A 10,818-nucleotide genomic window follows, 5' to 3' on the forward strand; every position below is an offset into this window, starting at 1 on the left:
CTACATATATTTTAAGCACTCATGACATAGCTCTATTTTTCTTTTTTTTCTTTCTTTTTTTTTGGATGAAGTCTCATTCTGTCACCCAGGCTGGAATGCAGTGACACGATCTCGGCTCACTGCAACCTCCACCTCTGGTGTTCAGGTGATTCTCCTACCTCAGCCTGCCGTCTTTTTCTTTTTTTGACCCAGGGTCTCACTCTGTCACTCAGGCTGGAATGTCATGATTCAATCATAGCTCACTGCAACCTCTGCCTTCTGACTCAAGCGATTCTCCCATTTCAGCCTTCCAAGTAGCTGGGACTGCAGGTGCATGCCACCATGCCTGGCTCATTTTTGTGTTTTTTGTAGAGACAGGGTTTTGCCGTGTTGCCCTTGCCCAGGGTGGTTTTGAAGTCCAGTGCTCGCGATCCTCCTGCCTCGACCTCCCAAAGTGCTGGGATTACAGGTGTGAGCCACTGCATATGGCCTACTTTTTTGATATTTCTAGGTTATATGGTTCGTCTGTGAATTTTTTCAAGTTGTCACAAACCTCCCCCAAATTTATCAATATATTTATTGAAAAACATTAGCATATGAGTGGACCCTCAAAATTCAAACCTGTGTTGTTCAAGTTTTAAGCCCTGAGAGCTCTAACAGTTTAAAGCTAAAAACAATTAGAAAAAAACTGGAGTTTCTTTTTTTTTTTCGAGACGGAGTTTCACTCTTGTTGCCCAGGCTGGAGTGCAATGGCACGAACTCGGCTCACCACAACCTCCGCCTCCTGGGTTCAAGCGATTCTCCTGCCTCAGCCTCCCAAGTAGCTGGGATTACAGGCATGCACCACCACACCCAGCCAATTTTTTTGTATTTTTAGTGGAGACGGGGTTTCTCCATGTTGGTCAGGCTAGTCTAGAACTCACGACCTTAGGTGATCCGCCCGCCTCGGCCTCCCAAAGTGCTGGGATTACAGGTATGAGCCACCATGCCTGGCCTTTTTTTTTTTTTTAACATGAAATGTTCTTCTTTTTCCCCCTGGTTTTATTGAGGTATAATTGGCAAATAAAAATTATATATATTTAAGGTGTACAACTTGATGTTTTGGTATATGTGTAGATTGTGAAATGTTTACCACAATCATGCTAATTAACACATCCATCACCTCACATAGTTATTTTTGTGTGTGTGTGTGGTGAGAACATTTAAAATCTCCTTTCTGGCTGGGGGCGGTGGCTCACGCCTGTAATCCCAACACTTTGGGAGGTTGAGGCAGGCGGATCATGAGGTCAGGAGTTAGAGACCAGCCTGGCCAACATAGTGAAACCCCATCTCTATTAAGAATACAAAAAATTAGCTAGGTGTGGTGGTGGGCCCCTGTAATCCTAGGTATTTGGGAGGCTGAGGCAGGAGAATCGCTTGAACCTGAAAGACGGAGGTTGCAGTGAGCCGAGATCACGCCACTGCACTCCAGCCCGGGTGACAGTGCAAGACCCTGTCTCAAAAAAAAAAAAAATCTACTTTCTTAGCAGATTTAGTGTGTACAATAAATATTATTAACTGTGGTCACCATGCTGTACATTAGATCTCTAGAACTTACTCATCCTGAATAACCCTTTGGCCAACATCTCCCCATTTCCTCCTCACCCCAGCCCTTGGCAACCACCATTCTGTTCTCTGCTTCTATAAGTTCACCTTTTTTAGATTCCATATATAAGTAAGATCATGTAGTATGTGTATTTGTCTTTTTCTGCCAGTCCTATTTTACTTAGCCTAATGTCCTTCAGGTTCATCCATGTTATTTGCAGTGTAAAGGGGCGCAAACTTTACCTCCACCTTTTTAAAGTTTTTTTTTTTTTTTTTTGCTTGGCCTCACAATTAAATTACCATAAGATAGATTATCAGGAGAAAAGCACACAAATTTATTCAATACAAGTTTTATGTGGCACAGGAGCCCTCATGAGGAAACAAAGACCCAAAGATACAGTTAGAATTGAATACTTACATACTGAATTGGACAAAGGATAGTAACTTGTGAAAAATAAACTGGATTATATGGGGAGGCTTAAAGGATAGAAGTTATTTTAACAAAGTCTGTATGGAATTCTCTTCGTCTCCATATCCCATCCTTGATGATAAAAATGTTGCTTTCCTTTTAGTTTAAGGAGGACATCTTTCACATGGGAATTTCATCTGCTTTTAAGAAATAGAAGAAAGGAAAGAGTGCTCTTCTTAACCTGCTGTTTTTCAAGTGCCTTTGACTCAAAATAGTCAATATGTCAGAATGGCATATTTAAACTCCAACAGGATTGTCTTACTTCTTAAAAGCTGAATATGAATCCTGTGTGTGTATGCATACACACACACATGCACACATAACACATTTTCTTTCTTTTTTTTTTGAGGCGGAGTCTCTCTCTGTCGCCCAGGCTGGAGTGCAGTGGTGCGATCTTGGCTCACTGCAAGCTTTGCCTCCCGGGTTCAGGTCATTCTCTTGCCTCAGCCTCCCTAGTAGTTGGGACTATAGGTGCCCGCTACCATGCCTGGCTAATTTTGTTTTTGTATTTTTAGTAGAGACGGGGTTTCACCGTGTTAGCCAGGATGGTCTCAATCTCCTGACCTCGTGATCCGCCCGCCTTGGCCTCCTGAAGTGCTGGGATTACAGGCGTGAACCACTGCTCCTGGCATTTTCTTTACCCATTTATCCACTGGTGGACACTTACGTTGACTCCATATCTTAGCTATATGAATAATGCTTTCATGAACATTGGAATGCAGATACCTCCTTGACATACTGATTTCGTTTCCTTTGGATGTATACCCAGAAGTAGAATTGGTGGAGCATATGGTAGTTCTATTTTTAAAATTTTGAGGAACCTCCACACTGTTCTCTTATAATGGCTGTCCCAATTTACATTCCCACCAACAGTGTACAAGATTCCCTTTTCTCCACATCCTCATCAATACTTATCTTTTGTCTTTATGTGAATAGCCATTCTAACAGGCATGAGGTGATACAGAATTGTGGTTTTGATTTGCATTTTTGTGATGGTTAATCAGTATTTTTTCATATACCAGTTGGCCATTTATATGTCTTCTTTTGAGAAATGTCTATTTAGGTCTGTAGCCCATTTTTTAATTGCATTATTTGTTTTCTTGCTATTGAGTTGAGTTCCTTATATACTGAATTCCTTTTTAGTAATTTTAAAAATAGCATTATTAAGGTATAATTTATTTACCATAACATTCATAGTTCAAGTTTTAGTAAATTTATACAGTTGTGCAACAATTATCACAATCCAGTTTTAGAAAACTTTCATCTTCCAAAAAACTCATTCTTGTCTGTTTGCAGTCAGTCCCTGTGCCTATCCCCAGCCCCAGTCAACCACTGATCTGCTTTTTGTCTCCATGGTTTTGCCATTTCTTGATTTTTAATATTAATGGAATCATACAATATGTAGTCTTTTGTGTACTCCTCCTTTCATTTAGCATGATTCTGTTTAGTAATGGGAATGAATGGATAAAGTACAAAAGCTTTGAACTTGGAATCAGGACACTTGGATACTACTCGTGTGTGCCACCAAATATATAAACATGGTTAACCACTTGTCCCCTCTCGGCCTCTGCTTTTTCTTCCATAAAATGAATTATTTTGACTTTCTTATATCCCACTTTTCACGGCTGGGTAGACATTCACTGACCTTTTCTTAAAAGGTACATTACTCTTCCTCTTAAATGTAGCCACTGTGTGTGTGTGTGTCTTTTTCTGGATCAAAAATATGAGGCTTATGTCAGCTATGGTCTGAATGTCTCTTCAGAATTCTTATGTTGAGAGACCTAACCTTCACTTTGATGGTTTTAAGAGGTGGGGCCTTTGGGAGGTACTTACGTCATGAGGGCAGAGCTCTCAGGAATGGGATTAGTGCCTTTACTATTAAAGAGGCCTGAGGGAGCTTGAATCCCCACTTTCTACCATGTGATGACTCAGTGAGAAGATGCCATCCATGAAGCAGAGTGAACCCTTACCAGACACCAAATCTTGATCTTGCACTTCCTAGCCTCCAGAACTGTAAGCAATAAATTTCTGTCATTGATAAGTTACCCAGTCTAAGGTATTTTGTTATAGCATCCCAAACAGACTAAGAGATGGTCTAATGGATGATTCAGCAATGAACAAATTTGGGATTGTCTGGAAGAATCAAGATGGGTGATTAAACATTTTCTTGGGCATTTCTTAGTTCACACATACAACTCTGAGGATGGGGATAATCTTAAATGCTGAGTTAATAAAGATTTTTGACGAGAACAAAGCCATAGTTGAATAATTCTGTGAGGTAGAGCTTCAAAAGTGATTGAAACTTATTATGAAGAGAAGTACAAGACTTATGTGCTGTTTTAGTTTTTTGTTTTGGGAGTAGAAAATGGGGTGGAACAATTTCAGTGAAGTTTGTGCCAAGCTGCACTCAAGGTAGTCAAGTGGGGTTAGATCGTTTTTTAAGAAGAATGAAAGAAAGTGCATGACTATCATTGGGAAGGTTGTCCTAGAGGCAAAGCTGACAGGTAACATTCAGATTATAAACTAGGAAAACAATGCATGTATAGGGGATTTAAAAAATAGGAGTGTACCTGTGTATATGTGTGTGTTTGTAACAGGAGTAGACAACTGACTGAGTAGGCTGGTGTCAGGTATACGCTAAAAGAGTAATGTTCATTTTCAGTATAGTATAAAAAAAGAAAGAGAATTGAATCACAGCTGCCTAAATTTAAAAATCAGTGTTGTAACTGCTTTCAAATAATCAATAATTTGACTTTTAGAAACCTTCAGGGCTTGTTATTTTACCTACAGTAGTAGGAAGTATGGCTATTAAATGATTGAACTTTATTTTTACCCAACATACTAGAGCATATGAGTGATAACCCACAGAGCAGACACTGGAGGAGGGGAATGTAGCTATAAATATATTTTAATGATGGTGTCATTACAGCAGCATAAGAAAATTTGTTTCATGTTTTAGAGTCACACTTTTTGTTCAAAAGTAGCATTTCTAATGTAGGTAAACCACTTTTTGATAACAAATATCTCCAAATCAAAACTATGTTTATTATATGAAGATTTGTTCTGACAATATTATAAACATTATATGAAGACTTTAAAGCAGGCCAGGTGTGGTGCCTCATGCCTGTAATCACAGCATTTTGGAGGCTGAGAAGGGAGGATTGCTTGAGCCCAGGAATTTGAGATCAGCCTGGGCAACATGGTGAGACCCCATCTTTACAAAAAATTAAAAAATTAGCCGAGTGTGGTGGTGTGTGCCTGTAGGCCCAGCCGTTTGTGAGGCTGAGTTGGGAGGATCACTTGAGCATGGGAGGTCAAGGCTGCCGGTAAGCTGAGATTGCACCACTGCGCTCCAGCCTGGGTAATAGAGTGAGACTGTCTCAAAAAAAAAAAAAAAAAAAAAAAAGACTTAAAAGAGACTTTAAAGCAGTTACAAAAGTGGAATCCCAAAGCTTTTTATGAAATGTCAGTGTCAGCGTTATGGAAATAAATGTAGAACTCTCCGAGGTGACTGTTTTTATTGCAAGAATCCTTTTTTTTTTTTTTTTTGAGTATCACTCTGTTGCCCAGGCTGTAGTGCTGTAGTGCTTTCATGGCTTACTGCAGCCTCGACCTCTGGGGCAGAATCTATCCTCCCAGCTCAGCCTCCTGAGTAGCTGGGACTGTAGACACATACCACCATGCCCAGCTAATTTTTTTTTTTCGATATTTTTTGTAGAGACAGGGTTTCTCTGTGTTGCCCAGGCTGGTCTCGAACTCTGAGCTCAAGCGACCTGCCCACCTCGGCCATCCAAAATGTTGGGATTACAGGGGTAAGCCACTGTACCAGTCAAGAATGTTCTTTTGGAAATGTGTTATGCCATATTTATTTTAAAAGTCCCACTGAATTTTTAATACATATAAAATACTGAAGTATGAGTTGTATAATTGGAAAAATGTCAATGTAAATGAAAAGAGACACTTTTTCTATTACTTCTGAAGCTTCAAAATATTAAAGATCATCATTCATATTTTCCTGGGGAATTTTTATTTTTAGTCATAATAGTAAATGAGCAGCTGTCAGAAGATATAGCCATTTCTAGGTTTAGAATTCCTTTTCTTTATATAGTTCTCTTGAATACTTGTCTTTAAGAAAATAGACATTAAGGATTTCTTGAGTAATCAAATACTACTTTGATATTTGTACAGAGCATGAGAGCAAGACTAGAACCACATTAAAGCAGGAAGAATAATTAAAAGTTTTGTAACATAGCAAAGAATAGATGAGGTAATTTACAATGGAAAAGTAGACATACAGAACATCATTAGATGGGATGTAGAAGGCTGTCTTTAAAAAAGGGATATCAGATCAAATAGACTGAAGAATTTGTATCCTTCTACAAGTTAAGTAAAAAATGAGATGAGCAATTAATGAGAAAATGTGCTCTAAAATACTTGGTTGCATTGATTGGCAATTCTTTTCAACTTCCTATAGGGGCTATTTCAGATCTTTTCTACTAATTTGTTTTTTTTTGAGACAGAGTTTCACTCTTGCTGCCCAGGCTGGAATGCAGTGGCGCGATCTCGGCTCACCGCAACCTCCCGCTCCCGGGTTCAAGTGATTCTCCTGCTTCAGCCTCTGGAGTAGCTGGGATTACAGCTACTCTGGATTACAGGCATGCACCACTATACCTGGCTAATTTTTTTTTTTTTTTTTAAGTAGAGACAAGGTTTCTCCATGTTGGTCAGGCTGGTCTCGAACTCCCAACCTCAGGTGATCCGCCCTCCTCGGCCTCCCAAAGTGCTGGGATTACAGGCGTGAGCCACTGCGCCGGCCTTTTTTTTTTTTTCCCCAAATGAGACAGGGTCATGTTCCGTTGCCCGGACTAAGGGGAGTGGCGCAATCCCAGCTCACTGCAGCCTCAACCTCCTGGGCTCAGGTGATCCTCCTGCCTTAGCCTCTGGAGTAGCTGGGACTACAGGCATGCGTCACCATGCCTGGCTTTTTTTTTGGTATTTTTTTGTAGAGGCTGGGTTTTGCCCCGTTGCCGGGGCTGGACTTGAACACCTGGCCTCAAGTGATTTGCCTGCCTTAGCCTCTTAAAAGTGTTGGGATTACAGGCGTGAGCCACCACTCTACTTCTTCCTAGGGCCTGATTCCAGTGTACTGCTCTTAGACTTTGTAGGTTCACTTACTTTTTTTTTTTTTTTTAATGTAAGAAGATCAAGACTATCCAACAGAAGCTTCTTCAGCTTTGCTTTTCTCTCTCTCTAAATTGTGTAAGTTCTGTCTCCCATTTGGTGTCAGGGATATGCGATATGCCCTTTAGGCTTTCATGGCTACCTCTTTTATCCATTCTACGGTTAGAATGTATAGGATCATTAATTAACTCTTTCATCATTTTTATTTTAATCTTCCCTAGCAACAATTTAATGGCTTAAACAAAAACCTTTCCTTATTATTATTTTTTTTTCATACTGTGCAACAGGCCAAAGGAAAAGAAACAATTTATGTCTGTTGTTTCAATTTGGTTACCTTCTTTTTTACTAAAACTGTTCTTTCTGTTGTTACCAATGACCTTCTGAATTGCCAAATGGGGACTCTTCAGTCTTGTTGCTTCAGATTTAACACTGTGAACCACTTTTCCTCCTCCCTTCTCCTTATAACTTTGCTGTCCTCCTGGCTCATTTAAAGTCAACTTGTTTCTCAAGTATTTGCCTTACATGTTTTTCATTCTCTAGATTCTTTTTCTTGAAATGTTACCTATTCTTTTGGCTTTAGTGAGAATCTCTTCCAGGTGACCCCTATACTGTAAGTTCCTGAACATCAGATTCCACCTGGAGATTGTCATCTAATTGTCATGCCGTCATGCTTAACCCACTCAAATTTGAATTTTCTTTTCCTTTAAAATGTATTTTTTTCTACTTTCCTTTTTTTTTTTTTTTTAATTATTGGCTTTTCCTTCCCATTATCTAAACTTGAATTGTGAATCATCTTTGTATTCCCCATCAGATTCATTCGCTTGTCAAACTGTCAGAGGCCTGTGAACCAGAGCAATTGCATCTTAAACAGGAGCTTGGTAAAATGAGGCTAAAACCTACTGGGCTGCATTCCCAGACAGTTAAGACATTCTAAGTCACAGGATGAGATAGGAGGTCGGCACAAAATACAGGTCATAAAGACCTTGCTAATAAAACAGGTTGCAGTTAAGGAGCCAGCCAAAACCCACCAAAACCAAAATGGCAATGAGAGTGACCTCTGCTCATCCTCACTACTACACTTCCATTAGCACCGCTCCATGACAGCTTACAAATGCCATGGCAATGTCAGGAAGTTACCCTATATGGTCTAAAAATGGGAGACATAAATAATCCACCCCTTATTTAGCGTATCATCAAGAAATAGCCATAAAAATAGGCAACCAACAGCCCCCGGGGCTGCTCTGCCCATGGAGTAGCCATTCTTTTATGCCTTTACTTTAATAAACTTGCTTCACTTTGCACTGTGGACTCGCCCTGAATTCTTTCTTGTGTGAAATCCAAAAACCCTCTCTTGGGATCTGGATTGGGACCCCTTTCCTGTAACATATTTCTCTGTCCTGTAACCTATTTCTGGCAACCACATAAGAGACTATAGTGCAGAAACCCTGACCCAACGGCTACCTTTGGGTAAGTGTTGGGATCCTGTAACAAAACTGCGAATTCTATCACTATGGTGTTTATCTCGTTCATCTGCTTTTTTCTGTTTCATTTTTTTTTTGGTAACAGTTCAGGTTCTCATTACCACTAACATATAAATATATAATTATAATTCGGTAATTGCTATGATAAAGGGTGAGGTGGCAGAGGAAGTTCTAGTAGGATATGGTACATAGTAATGATTAGCTTAGCATCAAAAACAAGTAGGGGCATTCCAGGAAGACAAACTGAAGAAAGGCTTATTAGGAATGTGCTATGTGTTGTCAACTTGTGAGACTTTTTCTTTAATCCTTACTGCAGTTGTGTGCTTTTCCTATTTCCATATGCTATTGCCTTTCTTCAGATATTGATTAAAATTTGTGAATGAGCATGCAATGGCAGAATGACACAAAGTAACATATATCTTTATTACCTAGCTTTGAGTGAGTAGGGTGGTAAAATGTAAGGTAATGAAAAGTGAGCACTGCCTGCACTGAAGATTTAAAACCTGATATAATTTGCATTAAAAGCTGTCTTGAAGGTTTTTCACTATTTGTAATGTAAATTTTCAGTAGGCAGCTGTTCTCAGTCTACTGTTGTTATATGTGGCTTTATCTTTTATTTCTACCTCTCTTCTCTCCTCTCTCTTCTCTCTCCTCTCTCTCTCCTCTCTCTCTCTCTTTCTCTCTCTTTCTCTCTCTTTCTCTCTCTCTCTCTCTCTCTCTCGCACGCGCGCCCGCACTGTGTTGCCCAGGTTGGAACGCAGTGGCTATTCACAGATGTGATCATAGAGCACTGCAACCTGAAACTCCTGGCCTCAAGCCGTCCTCCTGCCTCAGCCTCTTCAGTAGCTAGGTCTAAAAATGTGTGCCACCAGGCTCAGCTATTTCTACCTCTTTCAAACGTGTGTGATTGCCCTACAGTGGGGTTGGGTAATGTCTTGATATTAGTGGCCACTAATACTGAAAATAACTGAAGGCCACAGCAAGTAAAGAGATAATTTACTATTTTTGTTTCCTTAGAGAAGCCAAATATTTAAAATGGGAAGCATTAAAAACAACAATTCTAAAATGCCTTAAACAGAAAGGTGATTTATTGGCTATGTAAATAGGAAGAATAGAGATGGAGAAGTCCAGGAACAACCAGATCCAGGAACTTAGATGCTGTCTTCAGAGTATTCTAGCTTCATTTTATTTTTTCTCCTGTTGGCCTCATTTTCTGCTTATGTTAGAAAGCTTCCTTCATGGCAAGGATGCATGGCCTCAGACAGCTGAGAACTTAGTTCCCTAGGATGGCCTCTGACAGGCTTATCTCTGGGCTAATCACTGTGGGGAATTGTCGTTGACATTAACATCAGAACCACACAAGTGGGGGGGTAGTGTCAGTTCCCCAGAGGATAGATATTGTTAACCAGAGAAATAGGGAAAAGGAATTTGAAGTAGCAAAAACAATGTAAAACCATTACAGAGGCAGAAAAAAGAAAAGGCAATAGTAGACACAGTGAAAGAGAAATACTTACATAGGAGAGAGAAGCGGGGAAAGGGAAGGGAACTAGAATTTAAGAATTCTAAACTAAGAATTTACTGTGTGGTAAGCCTGTGTTAAGCGTTTTACATTTTATCTTTACAGCTCAGTGGAGGCAGCTGTATTATCTCCAGAGGATAACCGTTTGTAGATCTGGTAGTGAAAAGCCCCCCCACCTTTTTTTTCTTTTTTCCCAATTGGCATATTTCCTTTATTTTTTATACAACTTTTTTCATTTTTAAATTATGCATTAATACATTAAAATTTATACTGAGATACACAGTTCTATGGATTTTGGCAAATGCATATAATATGTATCTACCCTCATAATCAAGACACAGAACTCCTGCTGCCCCTTTGTAGTTAACCTCTCCCCCTAAGTTCATCCCCCTGGAAAACGCTGATCTATTCTCTATGGCTACTGTTTTACTTTTCCGAATGTCATACACAGTTGTCCCTCCCTATCTGAGGGAAATTAGTTCCAAAACCCCTTCAGATACTAAAATTCACAGATGCTCAGGTCCCTTATGTAAAATGACCTAGTGTTTACGTATACACACACATCCTCCTGCTACTCCAGTCATCTCTAAATATAATATCTTATA

The sequence above is a fragment of the Pongo abelii genome, chromosome 15, assembly GCF_028885655.2.
Source record: "Pongo abelii isolate AG06213 chromosome 15, NHGRI_mPonAbe1-v2.0_pri, whole genome shotgun sequence".
In the NCBI taxonomy this organism is placed as follows: Eukaryota; Metazoa; Chordata; class Mammalia; order Primates; family Hominidae; genus Pongo; species Pongo abelii.